Here is a 19490-nt window from a genome sequence, read left to right as displayed (position 1 = left end):
TCGAGCCCCTCGGTAAATAAGAGTATTTTTATCATTCATTTGGCCATCAGCTGCTCCCTGCTGTTATGCCTCAGGCAGCAGGCCCCGCCCACCCCTACCCAATGCACCCCCTCCACCCTTCACCTCTGCCATAGCAGTCACTCCCAGAAGACCTCTGCAGGGGCCCAGTGTGGATCTTCCGGGCTATTTCCATTCTGACAGCATGCTGCCCTTTGACCCTCCTACAGGAACCAGCCCACAATGGAAAGGATCACCCTGACCTGCGAATGCATAGCATTAAAACTATTTTCAAACCCTCATGAAATAAAAAGCCACTGTACCAGCTGGGTCCAAAAGGGACCCCAGGCGGCCGACGAGGTGGACCTTATCCCCTCTGCTCCCCAGGGGACCTGGCTCCACAGAACTGAGGGTGGACCCAGGAGGGAGACAAGGAAGCTGCTCACTGAGCTGAGGCTAAGGATGAGTAAGAAAACCTTCAGGACAGGGGGAATGAGGGGAGGGGAGCAGACAATGGGGAAGCTGCCCTGGGGTAAGGGGTGCAGGGCTGGGGCTCAGATGGACCAGGAGGCCTTGAGGTCCAAAGATAATCCCCCAGGCAGTTAATCCTTGAATACTGAAGATCTGGCAGGCAAACACGCTGTCACTTACCCTAATGTAGTCTAAACACGACACCTGCGAGCAAAGCCAAACACAGTGGCTGGATGGAGGCGCCCTCCCCCAGGGGCTGTGCCCGCCTGGATCTGCCCCACTTTGACACCCGGCGGCGAGGGCACATGGAAAAGCCCTTGCAATCTTTTTTCATCAGCAGTCCCAGCCCGCTCCACGCCTGTGCCATATGGGATGAGAGGAGGGGGTGGGGCGGGGGGGGGGGGGGCTAGCACCACCTGCCTAGTGAAGGCTGAATGCAATACCCTGGACCTTTTATCTTTCAATTTCCAACTACTTTCTGTGTTTAGGGATAAGAAACAAACAGCATTAACATGGAAGATGGGAATGCTTCCATGAAAAGGAACAAGGATTGAACATGTCCCCCCATGCCCCACACGTCCACAGAGCCATGTACCTTGTACATGATGCTAGGAAGGTTTACAGAGGGAAAATGTCATGGCTGTGCAAGAACCTGCAATTTAAGGAGAAAAATAAGAAACCTATACTGTCTTACTTGCTCATAGGCCCTGAAAAGCAACTATAGGCCAAGGACATAGGGATGGAGAAATGTGGCTCATACTCAAACCCACCTACAAGGCGGGGAGGGGGGAAGGGGGGGCGGGAGAAAGAAAGGTCTATGCAGATCAGTGCTCTTGCACAAAAGCAGAGAGATACAGATTTGTCAACCCAAAACACAAATGTCCACGTGTAATCAGTTTTTGATAAAGCTATTCTGTTTCTCTAAAGAAATGCTAGAAGCTAAGGACAAACTCCCAGGTAACTGGGTAAATCCCAGGTAACTGGGTAAAGACTCAGGGAAGCTTCAGTGTGTTTTCTGAGGGCACCCCCGGGATCAGGTGGTACTAGGGTCAGAGGAAGCACACAAGGACATGTTGTTTCGATCAGTGCCATCCAACCCATGTGGTTACTGAGCCACTGAAATGAGCCTAGTGCAAACTGGGGTACTTGCTAAGTGGGAAACACAACGGACTTCCAAGACTTACTCTGAAAAGAGAATGTCGACTCTATCATTAAGAAGTTTGACACCAAATACATATTGAGAATATTCTGGATACACTGGGTAAAATCACGTATTTCATTACAATTCATTTCATTTGTTTCTTTTGCCATGAGAAAGCTGAAGATGGCCTGTGTGGCTTGTCCCTGTGGCTTGCTCCTATTGCTATCAGGCCATGAGGACTGAGGTCTTCCTTCCAAGGCTGTGATGACAGCAAGCACTTAGCACTAAGACAGCACCTTGGTGTCCTACAAACAACGCAGGCGGAAAATGAAGCAGAAAATGTATGTTACCATGTCATCATGCTCAACGTGCTTTTAATCTCGTAAAATCTCCAACTAGTAAATACTCCAAGTTCTGACTTAAAAAGATTCATTCTGCCACATGGAGAAGGAAGGGTGAACCAACGGTGTCATGTCACTCGAGACTGATGGACTTCTGGCAAACTCAACGAGTACTCGGCTCCAATGGTCCAGAAAAGAGGTCTAGATTTTTCTCTAGCAACAGCTGGATGCTTTTGCAGAGCATTTCCCAGGGGATTTAACTCGCTCATCATTTCTTTCTGAGGGCCACCGTCTCCATTGGAACCACAGCTTTACTGCTCTGTGCCTGGACTAGGACGGACACCAGACAAGATATCTGGAGAGACTGAGGAACTTGGGTTTTTTTGTTGTTGTTGTTTTTGAAGATTTTATTTGACAGATGAGAAAGAAAGAGAGCACAAGCAGTGGGAGCAACAGATGGAGAGCGAGAAGCAGACCCCCTGCAGAGCAGGGAGCCTGACATGGGGTTCAATCCCAGGACCCTGAGGGATCATGGCCTAAGCCAAAGGCATTTGCTTAACCAACTGAGCCACCCAGGTGCCCCGAGACTGAGGAACTTGTTAATGCAATTGGGAATAAGACTGGTCACTACAAAAGGAAAAATACCTTCATCTTGTCCACATTACCTGGTGATGTAATAATAGAAGGGCTACATGAAGGGGTGAGGATACAGGGACACATTGTAAATGAAACAGAAAATGCCAGGCAGGTGTGTCTTTGTGACAGGGCAACCCGTCCTCCTGGTGATGTAATAATAGAAGGGCTACATGAAGGGGTGAGGATACAGGGACACATTGTAAATGAAACAGAAAATGCCAGGCAGGTGTGTCTTTGTGACAGGGCAACCCATCCTCCCTGCTGTGGGTTACAAGGGCCCTTATAATCCTATTGGTTAGTCTCTCAGCACTTCTTTAAAGGCAGGCGGATAAGGAACGTGCTAACACTAGGAGGCAGAGTAACAGCCACAAGAACTCTCTTTTACTTAAATGATGACTTTGCAAAATTTTTTCACTTCGCAATTTTTTTTTTTTTTTTTTTTTTGCTATTTCATTATGAATGAGACTTTTCTCATTTAATGCTTCTACCCCTTCAGAATTAGACGCTATTGTCATTATTGCCGGTTACCAGATTAGGAAACTGAAGCCTAGAAAGTATATTTGGCTAAAACGGCACAATTTATAAACGGAGGCTGGATTTCAACTCCGCTTCTGAGCCCAAAACTCCGCTTATGAGCCCAAGACACTGGGCTGCCTATTAAATGCAACACTAGTAAAAATAACAATTAAAAAAAAAAAAGTTGAGCCAAGAGACAACCTTTTCACTACTTAAAAATTTAGTTGTCTTTAAAGATGGAACAGTTCTCCGATCTGCTGCTGGCACTCGCAAAGCTCCTTCTAAGAAGTCTGAATGGATTGCCTTGAAAAAGGCATTCTTCTGGCTATTGGCCCTCACACACATACCCCTGCCTCATTCCAGGGGAGGGTAGCATTTTTATTCCTTTGTCCTTTTCATTTGCAGAGCCTACACGTGACAAGTACACTTAAGGAACTCACCAGTCAAAAAAGTCCTTTTCCATACAGCTTTCCTAAAGACACCAAGTCAGTAACAGACAAAATGTAAAAATGATTACAGACCAGTGAAATGGCTATTTTTATACTCAGCTGAGCTGATCAGCTACAGCTTTGGGTGGAGGTTTCCCTGTTTTGGCAACAATCTGGAAAAGCAGAATTTCTAGATACTTAGATGCTTCTCTAGGATTAGGTCATTTCTGCTCCTTAAGAAATTATTCTAATATCCTGTATAACTGCTCTTGCCAAGCTACACAGAAATGAAATACGGCAATTCTTCAAAATTAAAAGCACCAATATCATAATAAAAGCAGAATCCTACCACCCATCAGCCAGCCAGCCAGGAAGGAGGCAGGGAGTACAGGTGCTATTTCTTCTGAAAGCCAAAGCCAGGAGCAGGCGTGGCCAGCAGCAGGCTGCCGCCCCAGCCCGATGCTGATATCGCCAGGATAGGCAGAGCAGTCCGCTCTGTCTCCCTCTGCCACCTTGGATATAAACACCCACTTGCCATGTAATGGGAATCAAATGCGCTTTGTTCCAAGGGGTATGCACTTAAAATAATCAGGGGTTGTTTAAAGAAGAGGAAAAAATCAAGCTTGTCGCCAAACAAGACACAAACAGTAACAGAGCCATCAACAGATGGGCCGGGAGACAGGCGGGGATAGGAGTCATTTTGAGGAGATCTCTCTTTCTGGCTTCCGGAGGCTCTGGAGGAAAGGGATAGAAAAAGTAAACAAACGGCACACCAAACATGGTGTAAAGTAGCGCAGCACAGAAAGAATCTAATTAGGGAGGATGTGGTCAAGATTGCTGAATGGATGTCTCTAGGATGTTAGCAGCAGAAATGAGTTTTTCCTTTAAAAGATGTCCTAGGAAATCCCAAATGGTATATGGAGATTGGTTATAGTTTCTCTGCCTATATTTTAAGTAGTTTTTCCAATTTAAAAAAAGCTCCTAGGAAAGAAATGTGAAACTTTTTTTTAATCAGGGGAGAGAGAGGATATAGCTCCTTGCCCTGCCCCAAATCTAAGTCTACAGAAACAAAGATCCAAGAAGGTTCTGAGAGCCCTGGAAGCAACTTGCTCCCATGATGAATGTGGACTGGGTGGGCCTGAAAGGAAATTCGACTGGAGAGAATGGTAAGCTACTCGCCACCACCCAAGGTGGCTCATGCAGGACCTCAGGGCCTGTGTTTTAATTTTGGCTGCCTTTTTGCTGGGGGCAGGGTCAGGGGGAGCACTCCACTGTCCATGAGCCTTTGCCTCACACGTTCCCGCATCCTCTGGGTGGCTGGGAAGAGACCACTCCAAGCCGTGGAATGACTACAGGTCATGGTCCTCCATGGCAGGTTTGTGCTCTTTCATTTTTGAAAAAACGATCCATCACCAACGTGTCAACTTCCATAGAAGGAGACGGTCAAATTACATGAGCAGTCTTGTCCAATTAAGAGACTCAGCACAGACACTAACTCACTGACAAAGCCTGACAAACATTTGTGCATAGGGTTCTCGCTCAGCAGTATGCTAAGGGACTGGGTTCTGGTCCCTTCTGACCTTCATATCCCTACTCAATGCCATCTGCCGGATCTGGGATTCCCCACTGGTCTCCAACCCAGCTTATCCAAATCTATACCAGTCTTCTTCACAGAGATCAACCAGAAAACCAGAACTAGCTACACAGAGGACTCCCAAGGTCACAGTCTGCATCAGAGAAAGATAGAAAAGGATGTTTAGAAGCTCTGTGCCATAAGCAGCCAGAATGAAGATTTATCTGTGTAACTTTCTAAGGGGTCATTTCTCTTCCCTAGGCCTCAGTCCAGCTATGAAATGAGTTCCCCCATCACTAACACTCTGCCTTCTACTATAGTGCGATGCGAATGTGTTAGCCTGGTTCAGACGGGAAGCTCCAGGACGGCAGATTATCACCCTTCACCCACGGATCTTCCAACACTGTTTCCATCAACAGGGATTGCGCACAGGAAATGGGACAATGAGTAAGACCAGCCTGGACCCCCAGAAGCGGGCAACCTAGGAGCACAGTGCAGAGCAGAGAAGGTACTCAATTCAATTGAACAGACTGGTTTAATTGCATCACTTGCCCAGTTACAGGCAGGTACATATCCCTTTGGGCCCAATTTCTGACTGAAGAGACTGAGGATATCACCTCAGGTGGAGAGTGACTGAAGGAGCTCCCTGTGCATGGCTAACAATGGCAGGACCTCCTTCCAGCGTCTGCTACCTCCCACGGAAGAATTTTCTTTGAAAGAGCAGGCTTCCAGCTGAGGGTCAGCTTCCCAACTAGGAAACGTGGCCCTGTCTCCCTCGGGTTTCTTGGAGGCAGCCCCATCAAGCTAGGAGGCCAAGATGAGAGAACAGAGCATTCCGGGAAGATTTCCTCCACCAGACAGACCCCAGATTTATCCTGGGAGCTTCGGAGAATTGTTAGGCAGAGCCCCGGGACGTCTTCATTCCCCACTACAACAGCCAGGAAAGAAACTATTGCCACAGGAAAGCAGAAGACAGTGGAGGCCCAACCCTAGTCCAAGAAACAGGTTGTCCTTGGGGTGAGAAACTCAAGACCCATCCTTAGAATTCATCAGATCTCTGTGAAATAGTCAGACTACCCATCCCCACAGGACTTCTGAACGCCATTCTGTTGCATCCAGTAGAAACAGTTCCTAAAACTGGTCAGTGGTATGTCAGAGGGTCGGCAGTGACTGGTTTTCCAACTGAGGGTATAATACTTTTCACTCATGTAGGACAGGTTATCAGATATAGTGATCATCCCCATATGGTGACATGTGACAGAAAACAGACTCCTAGTAATTGTACTGCTCATGCTTAAGACATGGCTATTAAAGGTAAACAGCATACATTTGATAAGATTTTCTAAGTTTTTTCAATAGATCTTGGGCTTTTAATCTGGAGAGTCCAAAGAGGTTCAGAAATGGGCTTTTAACACAGGGAGTTCTGTGCTCTTGAAACCGACAAAAGACTACGAATGTACAGCATCACTGTGGATGAGCAAATTTCTCCCTAGGAAAAACGGTCCAAAAACTTTTGTCAAAGTGTCCACCTTTGATTCAAAAACATTAGAAATCACTACTAAATGGCCTTCCCTGGTTTGCAAAATGGACTCCTTTTGGAGGAAAACACTTTACTCTGTGCTGCCCAGAGCGAAAGGAAGCCGCTCAGCCTTGTACTCCTCACCAGTGAGCTCTGCCAGAGTTTCTTTTTCTGGCCAAATTTCTATCACTGCAGCCAGCAAAAAGAACTGGACAGATGTAGTGAGCAGAGTCTAGTAGATTGTTGCTGTGGCTCCTTTTTTTTTTTTTTTTTTTTGGTCACTTAGCATTTTAAAAAGAAAAAAATAAAACATTCTGGATTAAACTGAATTCATCTAGAAACCATAAAAGAAAAAAGCAAAGAGAAGCCTGACTTTGTTCCTTGCCAATCACAATACCTAACAGGGATAAGAAAAGTTGAGTTGCAGTATGAAAAAGTAAATAAATGATTGTGAGGGAAATGGATACAATAGAAGATGAATTGCTTATGTTAAGTTACTTGGTAATAAACTTCTGTGTTCACTAAGTTCAATTTAAGGAAAAAAAAATGTGTTTTCACCCACTGTACAAGTGACCTTCTTAGACCACAAGAAGCTTTTCTCACAATCAGATTCTGATCATTAGAAGGAGATAAACAAATCATGAGCAACTCCAAAGGCTTCCCCTTGCCCAGGGGTGACCAACGGTCATGGCATTTATATAGCATGTCACTGTATACCCAGTGAACACCATTTCCTACAGAAGAAACTGAACCAGATAGCAGGTCCGGTTAGACCAGGTGACCTGCCACCCATACCCTGCTGGAGAAGCAGTCAAAACATAACGTGCAGACTCATCTGAAGGGGAGATAACTAAGCCTTAGAGAGGTAAAATGTCTTTACCTTGGGAAAGAGGAGACCTACATCTTCTGAACTTCAACCTGCATCTTGCTAACTACCTCCATGCCTCTCCTCTGCCACTGGATCATTAAATTCTAGACTAGGACAGATAAATATCTAAAGACCTCCAGGGGAAGCTTTATGACCCGTGTGTGTGTGTTTGTGTGTGTGTGTGTGTGTGTGTGTAATTCAATAAACATTAATCACTTCCTATGTGACAAATACTCTACTGGACACATGGAACACAAAGCTGAAGAATGAAGCAGACTTCCCTCCTTCAAAGAGAAGAATTTGTTTTGAAACATATAGTTAAATCTGTAAAGTTACTTATTAAAATACTGACTAAAGGGTGGACTTGGCTTCTGCTCAGATCCTGATCTCAAGGGCTGGAGATCCAGCCCCACCTGGGCCCTGCCTTTGGCGTAGAATCTGCTTGGGTTTCTCTCTCCCTCTGCTCCTCCCTGCCCCAACCCCTGCACTCACACAGGCATGCTCTCATATTAATGTTAAAAAATAAAATAAAATACTAAATGTACTGATACCCATCAATGAGTCTGATGTCAAAGACTAGCTTTCTGTTCACTGCAGATGGCTGGAGCTGAGAAATTGATGGCTAATTACCAATCCTTCTCTTTCATTAAACCACCTGTACTTTTCAGTTCATGGGTAGTGATAAACCAAGAACAAGATAAATCATGTAGCATCTTGACAATAAATAATTGTAAGCTTACAGTTCTCAGCTTAAAGTTTAACCCTCTCTGGGTCCAAAATAAACTGATTTCTTTCAATATAATTTTATTACAAAGGATACAATGGTTGTACTTTTATACACTGGTGATTTTTTTTAAAAGGATACCATCAGTATCATATACCCATATATTTCATAGGGAAAGGAAACCTAGACTCCTTTTCCCTATCCACCCACTTAAAATACACCCAAGAGGCCTTTGATATATTTAGCTTTGTTTTGTCAACTCCTATATTCATCATGCAAGGTACAGAAAACTCAGTCGGCTTCTAGCAAAATAACACATGACACTAGAACAGTGAATGTTTTTAGTACCAGTAGTTAAGGATTTTACGACGTGACAATTTTTTAAATATTCCTAGGGACCCTACTATATACTGGTTGCTTCTGATCTTCAGATTAAGATCATCTTCCCACCCCACCCCGCCCCCCCAAAAAGACCTCACTATGAATGTACAGTCAGCAAAGATGAGTATACCCCCTACAAACAGTTCAGAGAAGTATGCTCTCTAGTCCTAGAAATTCAGTGTGGTTGGCATTACTTGAGACCACTGTGGGGCTGTCTGGGCAGATGCCGTGTGGAATGCAGACAGTCTTCCACATTTAAAATGCTGGAAAGCGAAGTTATCGAGAAGAGGAAAGATGGGTGTGCTTCCAAGCGTCGTGTTACTTATGGTATCTTCTGAATTCAGGTGGCGGCAAGTGTTGGCAGGAAAAATGGACAAGTACTTTGTAGGATAAATCACATTTAAATAAAGTGCTTCCTTTATAAGATGTTCTGTCTCTTGTCCTGATGGCACCTGTAAATACGACCTCTTAGGGGGACTCCCTTACAACTGTAGGGCCACCCGCACCATGGAGGATTTCCCAAAATGTACTGAAAGAGAAATTCTAAGTAGAAAAACACACAAAGAACATTATATTCATTCGTACATCTGAGTACCTCCTGTTTGTCAACATGGCCCTAGGCACAAGGACTATGGCAGTGAACAAGAGAGACAGAGTTCCTGTCTTCGCTGCGTTTCTATTCTACTAAGGAGACTAATACAGATCAAAATATACAGCGAGCTAGAAGGTGTTAAGTGCCATGGAGGGGGGAAAAAAAAAAACAGAAGAGGGGCGAGGTGTGCTGGAAGGGGTAGCTGATGGGACAGACACTTGAGTAAAGCCCAGGGGGACTGAGGGACACAGCCACAGAGATGATCTAGGGGCAGAGTGGTCCAGACAGTAGGACAACAAATCCAAGGGCTGAGGCAAGAATGTGCCTGGCAACTTGAAGAAATAATGAGGAAGCCAGAGTGTTTAAAAGCCTTAAATTGCTTCCAAATTAAGGGGTTACAATTTGGGGCAAAATTTCAACACATTTCATAAACTCTCCGAGTAAGCTTTTACAAAGGCATGTCTCTGCTCTAACTAATGTCACCAAGCTTGACAAAATGAGGAAGAGAGGGTTGAGTGGATGATCCGGGGTTATGCTGCTGGTGACACCTGAGAAAACACTTGGGAACAAGTATCCCAAGCACCACAGTCCACCTCATGCTTCACCTTTACCATTAAGAGGCACTTTTCTTACTCAAGAAAATATAAATTGTGAAAACAAAATAAAATAATCCGACTAACACTCTTAGAGCTAAAAAAAAAAAAAAAAGGATCAGATTCACTTTTTTCATTCAACAGGTAAGCAAGAGAGACCCTATGTACACCCTACATTTTAGTTGAGGAATGAAACAATAAACACTGCATTACCTAGACCCCACCTGCCAGCAATGAATGGGATAGGTATAGAACAAACAGGTCTCTGATGTTTGTAATAGCACTGTTACCCTAAAAAATAAAAAAATAAATAAATAAAAATTTTAAAAACAGAAAACAGATCGACTGCCTTGACTGTCCTTAGCAGAAAAAGTGTAACAGTGAAAAATTAGAAATCTTCTAATTTTCTCTTGGCAAAGGAATCCATATACTAGGATTTACTCATACACTGGAATTCTCTGTAGCCCCTAAAACAAATTAAGAGCTACATGTGCCTCAAAACAGTGACAAATTTAAAAATGCAAGCAGTATATATAGAGAGAATTATGCCTTTTACTTAGAATATGAAATACACAAGCTCACAGATATTGTTTATGAATAGAGAATATACCAAAGTACCAAAACATGTTTGGAAACTGTGCACTAACTTTACTTTAGAGGTCACCTGGGAATGGAGGAAGAGGAGGAGGGATGGAAAAAAACATTTCAGTTGCAGTTTACTTTTATTAAGGGAGATATGAAGCAAATATGGAGCTATTAGCAACTATTTTTAAATTAGCAACTCTTAAACACAAGTAGTGTCTATTATGCATGTGTGAAATATTTCATATTTATTTTTATTCTGAAAGGAAAAAGGAAGAGACAAATTTCCTCCATCATATTCCATTAACTGCAAACCACGTTTCCTCAACCTCAGTTTCTCTACCTGTAAGACGGGGGTGATGCAAGGCGTACCTGCCTCGAAGAGGCTTTTGGAGACAGCGCCTCAATGTCCGGGGCACTATGATGACCCCAGAGAGTCTCCATGGCCCAGCATCCACTCACTCTATTCAATTTCACAAATAGTGATAAGATTTTTCACAATAGGGTTACAACCCCCCCCCCCAAAAAAAGCCATAAAACAAGTCTAAGGCATGTAAACGCTACAATAAATTAATGAAGCCTTTCCAACCAGGGCCTGGTAGAATGGCTCCCTCAAACAGGAATGGCAAGAAGGGCCATCTGCCATCATCTCTGCCAGAGAATACAGCATTGACATTCACAAGTGCATCCATGGAGTCGGCTTCAAGAGGAATGAAAGGAAATCTGCCATGAAGGAGGTGGGAACTCCAGATGTGTGCCTGGACCCCAGGCTCAACAAAGCTGCCTGGGCCAAAGGAATAAGGAATATCCCATACCGCACCCATCTGTGGTTGTCCCGAAAAATGATACGAGGATGGAGATTCACCAAACAAGCTGTTCACGTTGGTTACCTGTGCACCTGTCACCACTTCCAAAAATCTACAGACAGTTAAGGTGGATGAGAACTAATCGCTGATTGTCAAATAGAGGTATAAAACCGAAAAAAAAAAAAATTAGTGAAGCATTTCAATGAATGGAGATGGAAAAAACCCGGGATCCCCCAGCACAGGACTACCTCTCCCAATTCGTGTTGCACAAGCACTGGTTAAAAATCATAAGAACTGGATAAACTTCCTCACTTTAAAGTCTATGCTCTTACAAAAGCCCAAGGGGGAAAAAAAGACACCGATAAGGAATCATTAAGAACAGAGATCAGATTACATCCATCAGCAATAAGACTCCCAGCCACACCTGTGAACAGGTAGAGGCCAGAGCAATCAAAACCCAGCCTCCCTGTGATACACCAGCTCTTCTCCAACTTAGTTCAAACCACAAGGTGAGGCTCTCCTCTCTAAGATGAGCTTCTGCTGAGCCCGACCGATGGACAAACCAGCTCCTCCCCGTCAGGCCCTTACAGTTCGGAAATCACGTTCTCCAGAAAACTGGCAACGGTTCCCTATCCCAGCCAGCTTGGTATTCTCCTCTCCCAGAAGGAAAACGGTGACCCAAGCAAATCACCTGTGCGCCTGCGGCCGCGAGAACCCGCTGGTCGTGGTGGGCGGCCTTGAACCCCCGGATACACCCTGACTGCTGGAAATTTGTAGAGTTGCGCGGACCCGGGTTCCTTGGAGCAGCGCCAGCCTAGACCTATAGCCCAGGCTCCAGCCCCTGGGAGGCCACTTGTAACTCCTCCCTTTCTCACTGGTCTCCATCTGTCCCGTCAGTCGGCTGCCTCCCTGGGCTTTGAGCCCCCTCCACAAAAGGGGGGTGTGAGGTCCAAACGCAAAGGAGAGCGTGTACCAGGGAACAGCAGGCGAACCCTAAAAACTGCAGAAACTAAAGCACGGCCACAACCTGCCTCAGCCGGGAGCTAAGGGAAGGTGGGTTGGAGAGGATACCCACCCACCAGGGCAGAGGCTGGGGTAGATGGCGGGCGGGCGGGCTCCCCTCTCCCGAAGTCCCAGCTGCCCCGAGTCGGCCCGAACTCCAGCATCCCGCCCCCCCCCCCTCGAAAATGCGGCGGGGAAAAGACACGACGAGCGAGGGGCACTAGCAGGCCCGCACCCCCGGGCCCGCCGAAGAGCTCCCCAGAGTCAGAAAAGGAACAATAGCAGACCGTCGGTCGCCGGAGCCACCCGGAGTCTCCCGCTCGCGCCTCCCTCTCCAGATCCTCCAAGTTCTGCGCTGAGGCGGCTCAAGCCCAAAAGCGCGGCGCCGGGAGCGGGGCGGCGCGGGGCGGGCCAGGCAGGTAGGACCCGGTGCTGACTCCGCGCCCCCCAGGACGCCCGGCCGGGCTGGCCATTCATTCCCGCCCGCGCTCCCTCCGCCGCCCCTGCCCCGCGCCCTGCCGCCGCCGGCCCGCGAGTGGCGGGGGTCGGGCAGGAGAAAAGCCCGCTCCCAACTTGGCCCGTCTTCCCTCTGACTCGGGTCCCCACATCCTCCCCGCCCTACGCAGACTGTCGGCGGCCGGCGGCAGACAAGGGAGCGGTGGCGGGACCCTCGCTGCCAGCCCGCTAAGCCGCTCCAGCGCCCGTCGCGCCGCCCGTCGCCCGCGCCCCAGACACAAAGGCGGGGCGGCGATCCTGGACCCCGCTCCGGGGAGCCTCCCCGACTCTCGGCGCCGCGCACTCACCCCATCGAGGCGGAGGCTCCGGGGACCCGCCGGCTGCGCCACTCCGCCCGCCGCTTCCCCAGGAAAACGCAGCCGCCGGGCTCGCTTCCTGCTCGGCTTCCTGCGCCTCGGTCCCTCCTCCTCCCCCCGCTGTGGGGGTCAGTGGGCGCCGCGGCTCCCGGGCTGGGCAGGCGGGGCGGGGGCACGGCAGCACCACCACGTGGCCGCCCGGCGCCGGCCCCCGCCGACCTGGATCCCGCGGGAGCGAGAAGGGAGGTGCTCGCCTCTCCCCTCCCCTCCCACCCCGCGCGGCCCCAAATTCCGCGAGTCAGGTGACCCGGCCCCGCGGCCCGGCCGGGACCTGCGGGAGGTGCTGGCGGCCGCCGCCGCCCCTGCGCCCGCACGCCCCGGGCGTTCCTGGCTGACTTCTAGTTTCCGGGGCTCGGGGACCTTTCCCCGCGGCTGTGCTCCAGCATCCTCACACCTGAAGTCAGTGGTCAGCGCCCGTGCTCGAACCCCAGGGCTTAGGACCGGTGCGATCCCGAAGACTGTTCTTTTCTGAGCAACTTCCAAAGTCGTTTGTGGTGGTCGGGGTGTTTTATAAAAAGTCACTGATCCGAGCGCCTTCTTCACCACAGCCAAATCGGTTATGCTTTCCGGAATTACTGAACAGAAAGTAAAGCAGATTCCGCTCCTTCTCCGGACGGACTGAACCGTCGGGTGGAGGGACCGCTAGCACTCATCAGGTGGCAGAGAAAGTGCCCGCGTGAAGCGTGGCCCGGCTCAGGAGCTGGGAGAACTCTACCGCCGGACCGAGAGGCACGGATGGGGGACGCCCCCCGACGTCGCGTCTGGGATGCGGGGAGGGAAGGCCTTACCCACCCACCCCCCAGGCTCCCCGTGGCGTCTCCCTCTTCTCAGCCCACTAAAACCGGCATTTGAATCTTTTTTTTTAAGATTTTTTTTTTTTTTAAATTTGACAGATCACAAGCAGGCGGAGAGGCAGGCAGAGAGAGAAAGGAGGAGGAGGCGGGCTCTCTGCTCAGCAGGGAGCCCAATGCGGGACTCGAACCCAGGACCCTGGAATCATGACCTGAGCCGAAGGCAGAGGCTTTAACCACTGAGCCACCCAGGCGCCCCGGCGTTTGAATCTTAATGGACTCCTCCTGTGATTCCAAGGATTTCAAAATTTCCAACCTTTCCAATCTTTTAATGTGGGACGGCTTTTCGATTCGTTCTAGTCAGGCTAACCAACTCAGGCTTAGAAAATCCTTATTTACCAAAGCCCCTCCCTTCTCGGGGTTAGCTCTGCATCCTTACCCAGGGCAGGAAGCCTTTTACAATAAATGACATGAGTCTTTTTTGGTGGGATCCACAGTTAAGTCAGTTGAACTTAAAAAAAGGGGGGGGGTGGAAGAGAGAAAGAGAAAGAAAGAAAGAGAGAGAGAGACAGAAAGAAGAAAAGAAAGAAATCAGTTCCAACGAAAGTGAAATTCACCCTAACAGTTGAGTGTCTAAGGTCTTGACTGCATCTTGATGGTCTCCTCCTTAGAATTTCTTTGTCTCCCCCCCTCCCCAAGAGAAAAACCCGTCTTAGCTTTACCAGGTAAATTCTCAAACAGGGAGCAAAAGCTCTGTAACTGTGAACTGTGAAGGAACCGTAGCATGGTCTTTCCTAAATCATACATCAGAGATTCTTTTGAAAAGTGATGAATAGCCCATTTTGAGCAAAGCAGACAGATTGCCCTGTCCTTTATGCCTCTGGAATAAAATGACACTCTAAAAAGAAATGTGAGCGGCCAAACTTCTGGTCTGTTTGATGCTGGCCATTTCTACCACACAGGTTTTCACTATAGTTCATATTAATGGTGTGACACTGAGGGGGAACGAATTCGGCCACTTGTGTGTTTTCTGTTCTGCAGCTCAGTCTCCAAGCAGGTACAGGGTTCATCATGCCACCTTTGAAAGTGAACATGTACGTATTTATAGGAACGCCTGACTAGTTGGAGGAATTTAGTATCAAGCAACATTAAACAATAATTCTTTTTCTCTCTCTCTCTATTTTTTTTTTTTTTTTTTTTTTTTGCTATTACACCGCCACCGTGCCCTGTCCCAGCCACTTACCTCGGAACTTACCTGCCTGTGTCAGCTCTGTGGCTCTTGGTGGTGGACTTGTGTGCTTATTCTCCTTAATTTATAATCCCACCTTTAGACATCAGCAAGTCCAACTCTGGGTGTGGGGCTGCTGTGGAGGGAAGGACTCTTACAGTTAGGCTGATATGCCAAGATTCTTTTCCAGATCCCTCCTTCCCTGAAACTCAAACATCTCCTTCACATGAAGTTGTGCCACCTGCCAGAGGACTTGATGGTCAGCTGCAGGACTGAACACAGTCTTCTCATTGGTTTGGTTTGCTTTTTCCCCAGGCCTTTTAGAAATGCTAACTCATTCAGGATACATTGAAAACACCCTTTAACAGAGACAAGGCCCACGTAAAAAGATTTGAGAGAAGGCAGCAAGAATAAAATGATCATCTAAACTGCAAAGAGAGTTGTTAAAACCATTCTTGGAAGGAACAGCATGTTGTATTTTAATAGGTGAACTAGCGTTAAACCAAGGTAACTGAAATAAGAACAAAGCGACCATGTTTCCTGCTCCCTCTTATATTAACTTGCCATTTGAACTTCACCAACTGTTTGAACCTCTCCTGGTCCCATTTTCCCAATCAGTAAAAAACAGCATTGAACTACATGGCTTCTGAGAATTTTTTTCAGCTTTAACATCCTAAGCCCATTCTCTTAATCTGAGGAGCCATCGCCAACAGTATTGTCTTTACATTTTATGGCAAAGCATCTTTCTCTAATTGTTCTAGCAGGTCAATCTTCTCATACCTACGAGATTGTAAAAATCCTGCCATCCAGGATTTAGGAGGACCCATTGAAAGGAATTGATTGCTAGAGCCAAAATTTTCATTTTTGAAATTAAAAAAAATCACGTCCCTCTTTCTTGCTGCTCCATCCTTTATCTTTTTTGTCTCTCCCCATATTAGGAACTTCTTAAGTCTGGGGAACCAGGGCTCAGACTAGTTGCAATAGTAAGAAAATGTCCCTAACAGAGGAAATAGAGGTAGGTATCACGCCAGAGCCAAAAAGTAACCCTTTGCTTTACTTGCCTTTTGGTCAGGATCTGATTGCACTTCTGGGTCTCATTAGAGGCACCGTGATTTACAGGAATGTGACGATATTGGCTCCAGTCCAGAGAGTGGAACAAAAACACAATCAGAAGGTTGGAGGAGATGATCTACAGAAAAAAAAATATTCATAAAAAAAACACTTTTTGTATTTTCTTTGGGATGTTTCCAAATAGGAAATTGCGACATGGGAGAAATTAATAAAACAACTTTAATATAGCACCTTAATAACTTAATAAGGCCATGGTAATAAAGTAGACTAGAAACACTGAGCACTTGAAATGTCATTAGTCAAAACTGAGATGTGCCATACATGCAAAATATATACCATATTTCAAAGACATAAGATGGAGAACAGAAGTATCTTACTAATAATTTTATATTAATTACATATTGAAGTGTTAATAGTTTGGATGTATTAGGATAAATATATTAACACTAACTTCACTCATTTCTTTTTACTTTTTTTAAGATTTTATTTTTAAGCAATCTGCATATCCAAAGTGGGGCTTAAACTCACAACTCCGAGATCAAGTCACACACTCCATCAACTGAGCCAGCCGGGTGCCCTTTGTTTTACTTTTTAAAAAATGTGGTTAACTAGAAAGTTAAAAATTACTCCTGTATTATATTTCTGTTGGATAAAACTACTAAAGGGTTTAAAGTTAGCATCTAAAACACATTTAGCATCTACTCCATATGACGTATTTTTCTAAGCGTTATTTACAGAACTATGGTGGCCACATAATTATTCAATCTGGGACACTTTTGACACTTTATTTTATTTTATTTATGTATTTGACAGAGGGAGACTCAGCAAGAGAGGGAACACAAGCAGGGGAAGTGAGAGAGGGAGAAAGAAGCAGGCTTCCTGCTGATCAGGGAGCCCTATGCTGGGCTCAATCCCAGGACCTTGCGGTCATGTCTTAAGCCGAAGCCATATGCTTAACAACTGAGCCATCCAGGCACCCCCACTTTTGACACTTTTCAGATGAAAGGGGGCAGGAAAATTCCAAACCAGCCAGGATACAAGGACAAAAAGCATAAACCGGAATTGTCCTGAGCAAACTGAGATGGAAGGCCACCCTAATGTTAGGTCATTTAATCTTTATATTGGGGAGAAAGAATTTTCTCTGCCCTCCAAAGTCCTTCTAGCCAGTCTAAAGAATCAAACGGACGTGAGACAGATTAACAGGAGGAAATCACATTTAGTTTGGGACATACAGAGAACCCCCACAGACATAAAATTCCAAGACAGCCAGATAACACAAGGCTTCTATGAGCTAAGGAGAGGGGTAGGAGTCTGAGGACACAAAAAAGAGGAAGACCACTAGAAGGAACGTGAGAGATGACATTTTGAAAACAAGGTTGCCCTCTTATGCAGATAATTTTCTTAGGTAAAGAGGAATCTCTGTTAATAACTCTCTTCCTGGTACAGGCGGGCAGTTGAGGGGGAGGTAAAGAGCTTCTCCTGAAGTTGTTGGGTTTTTACTGCTTTTGATTCAAAATAATCTTTACACTGGGGTGCCTGGGTGGCTCAGTGGGTTAAGGCCTCTGCCTTCGGCACAGGTCGTGGTGCCAGGGTCCTGGGATGGAGCCCCGTGTCGGGCTCTCTGCTCAGCAGGGAGCCTGTTTCCCTTCCTCTCTCTGCCTACTTGTGATCTCCGTCTGTCCAATAAACAAAATCTTTAAAAAATAATAATAATAATCTTTACACCAAAGTGCCCCATCTTGGGCTGCCTGTCCTTGGCCCCTATGGTTATATCAATCCTGTGTAAGTCCCATTATTATCCCTTCTGGGCACTTAAGGGAACCGGAGCACAGAGAGATTAAGTAACTTGCCTAAAGTGCCACAGCTAACGACAGTGTTGTTTCAAATTAGGGCAGTCTGGCTCTAGAACCTTCACTCTTGACTGCTGTGCAACACTGCCCGCTAAATAAAGACCTACTATAGATCAAGAATTTAACAGATGCAAGGTTTTTCTTAATACAGAAACTTGGATGGAGTATTATCCTATTTTTATAGATGTGGAAACTGTGTTTCACACATATCCGGTAACTTGCCCAAATCACAGAGCCAGAAAAGTGGCACCAAGAATCATAGTTTGGGGGACACCTGTGTGGCTCAGTGGGTTAAAGCCTCTGCCTTCCACTCAGGTCATGATCCCAGGGTCCTGGGATCGAGCCCCGCATCGGGCTCTCTGCTTATTGGGGGGCCGGCTTCCTTCTCTCTCTCTCTCTCTCTCTGCCTGCCTCCCTCTCTGTCTACTCATGATCTCTGTCAAATGAATAAAATCTTAAAAAAAAAAAAGAATCATAGTTTGGGATGCCCAGCTCCAGAGTGGTCCCCTAACCACTACTCCATATTGCCCTCAGGCCACGTCAATTTATAGACCAGATATGTATTGATCTCATGACTTCTCCCAATTCTGGCAGAAGCCTGGATAAGAGGACTGGAACCCAAGCGAGATCAACTTTAGAACAGGCAACAGGCACCAAAAGCTCAGTCTTGGTGGTCTCTCCTTTCTGAGAAGAAACCTTTTAAGATAATTCAAATAGCCATTCATGCCACCAAGTTGGTTGTTCTTCTGTGCATGTCAGAAATTCCAGAAAATGCTCTCCCATTAAAGCAATGGAGGAGGGCATCATGAGGAATTCACGAACATTGAGAAGGCAGTTACCTAGTTAGCAGAAGACTAAGAGAAAAAGTATTCATGAATTTCCACAGGCACAAGCAATAATATGGGATGTAAATCCATGGGTTTGCCGGGTGCATATTTTCTTTCTTCCTTGCCACTGGGTTGTAACTTTGGCAACCTGTTAGAATTACCTGTCTTTAAAAAAAATCACCACTTGCCTGGGCCCCATACCCTAGGATACTGATTAAAGTGGCCTGGTGTGGGACCCAGGCATTGTGTTTTTTGGGGGGTTTTTTGTTTTGTTTTGTTTTGTTTTGTTTTTAAGATTTATTGAGAGAGCGAGAACGAAAGAGAGAGAGAGAGAGAGAGCACAATGGGAGAGGCAGAGGGAGGAGAGAAGATCTCAAGCAGACTGTGCTGAGCAGGGAGCATCGAGCCATGCAGGGTTCCATCTCACAACCCTGAGATCACTACCTGAGCCCAAACCAGGTGGGACGCTTAACTGACTGGGCCACCCAGGTGCCCCCCAGGCATTGGTATTTTCTACTCTCTCCCTAGGTTATCATAATGTAGGGCCAGGCCTTACTGGCTGTCGCAGTCACGTCTGGAGCACCCCATTCTTGGTTTAGCATTACGAACAAAAATGAGGTTAGGTGAAGCGGGCGGGATGGCTCTTGCAATAGGCCTTGTAAAAGTCAATGCTCCAGAAGG

At 46.5% G+C, this 19490-nt stretch overlaps 1 protein-coding gene across 2 annotated transcripts in view; it reads right to left on the bottom strand.

Annotated features, from left to right (window-relative positions):
• Positions 1 to 13457, bottom strand: part of RAI14 (retinoic acid induced 14) — a 139211-nt gene extending 125754 nt beyond the window's left edge. The window contains exon 1 of one of the 2 annotated variants that reach the window (XM_047728909.1): positions 13437 to 13457. The gene's annotated coding sequence lies outside the window, so the exon portion shown is untranslated. Of the gene's footprint in view, positions 1 to 12973; positions 13206 to 13436 lie in introns of those variants that run through there. The other variant, XM_047728907.1, reaches the window with a different exon arrangement.
• Between the last annotated feature and the right edge of the window lie 6033 nt (positions 13458 to 19490).

This window comes from Lutra lutra, chromosome 5, assembly GCF_902655055.1.
Source record: "Lutra lutra chromosome 5, mLutLut1.2, whole genome shotgun sequence".
Classification (NCBI taxonomy): domain Eukaryota; kingdom Metazoa; phylum Chordata; class Mammalia; order Carnivora; family Mustelidae; genus Lutra; species Lutra lutra.
This window is presented reverse-complemented; position numbering and strand designations above follow the sequence as displayed.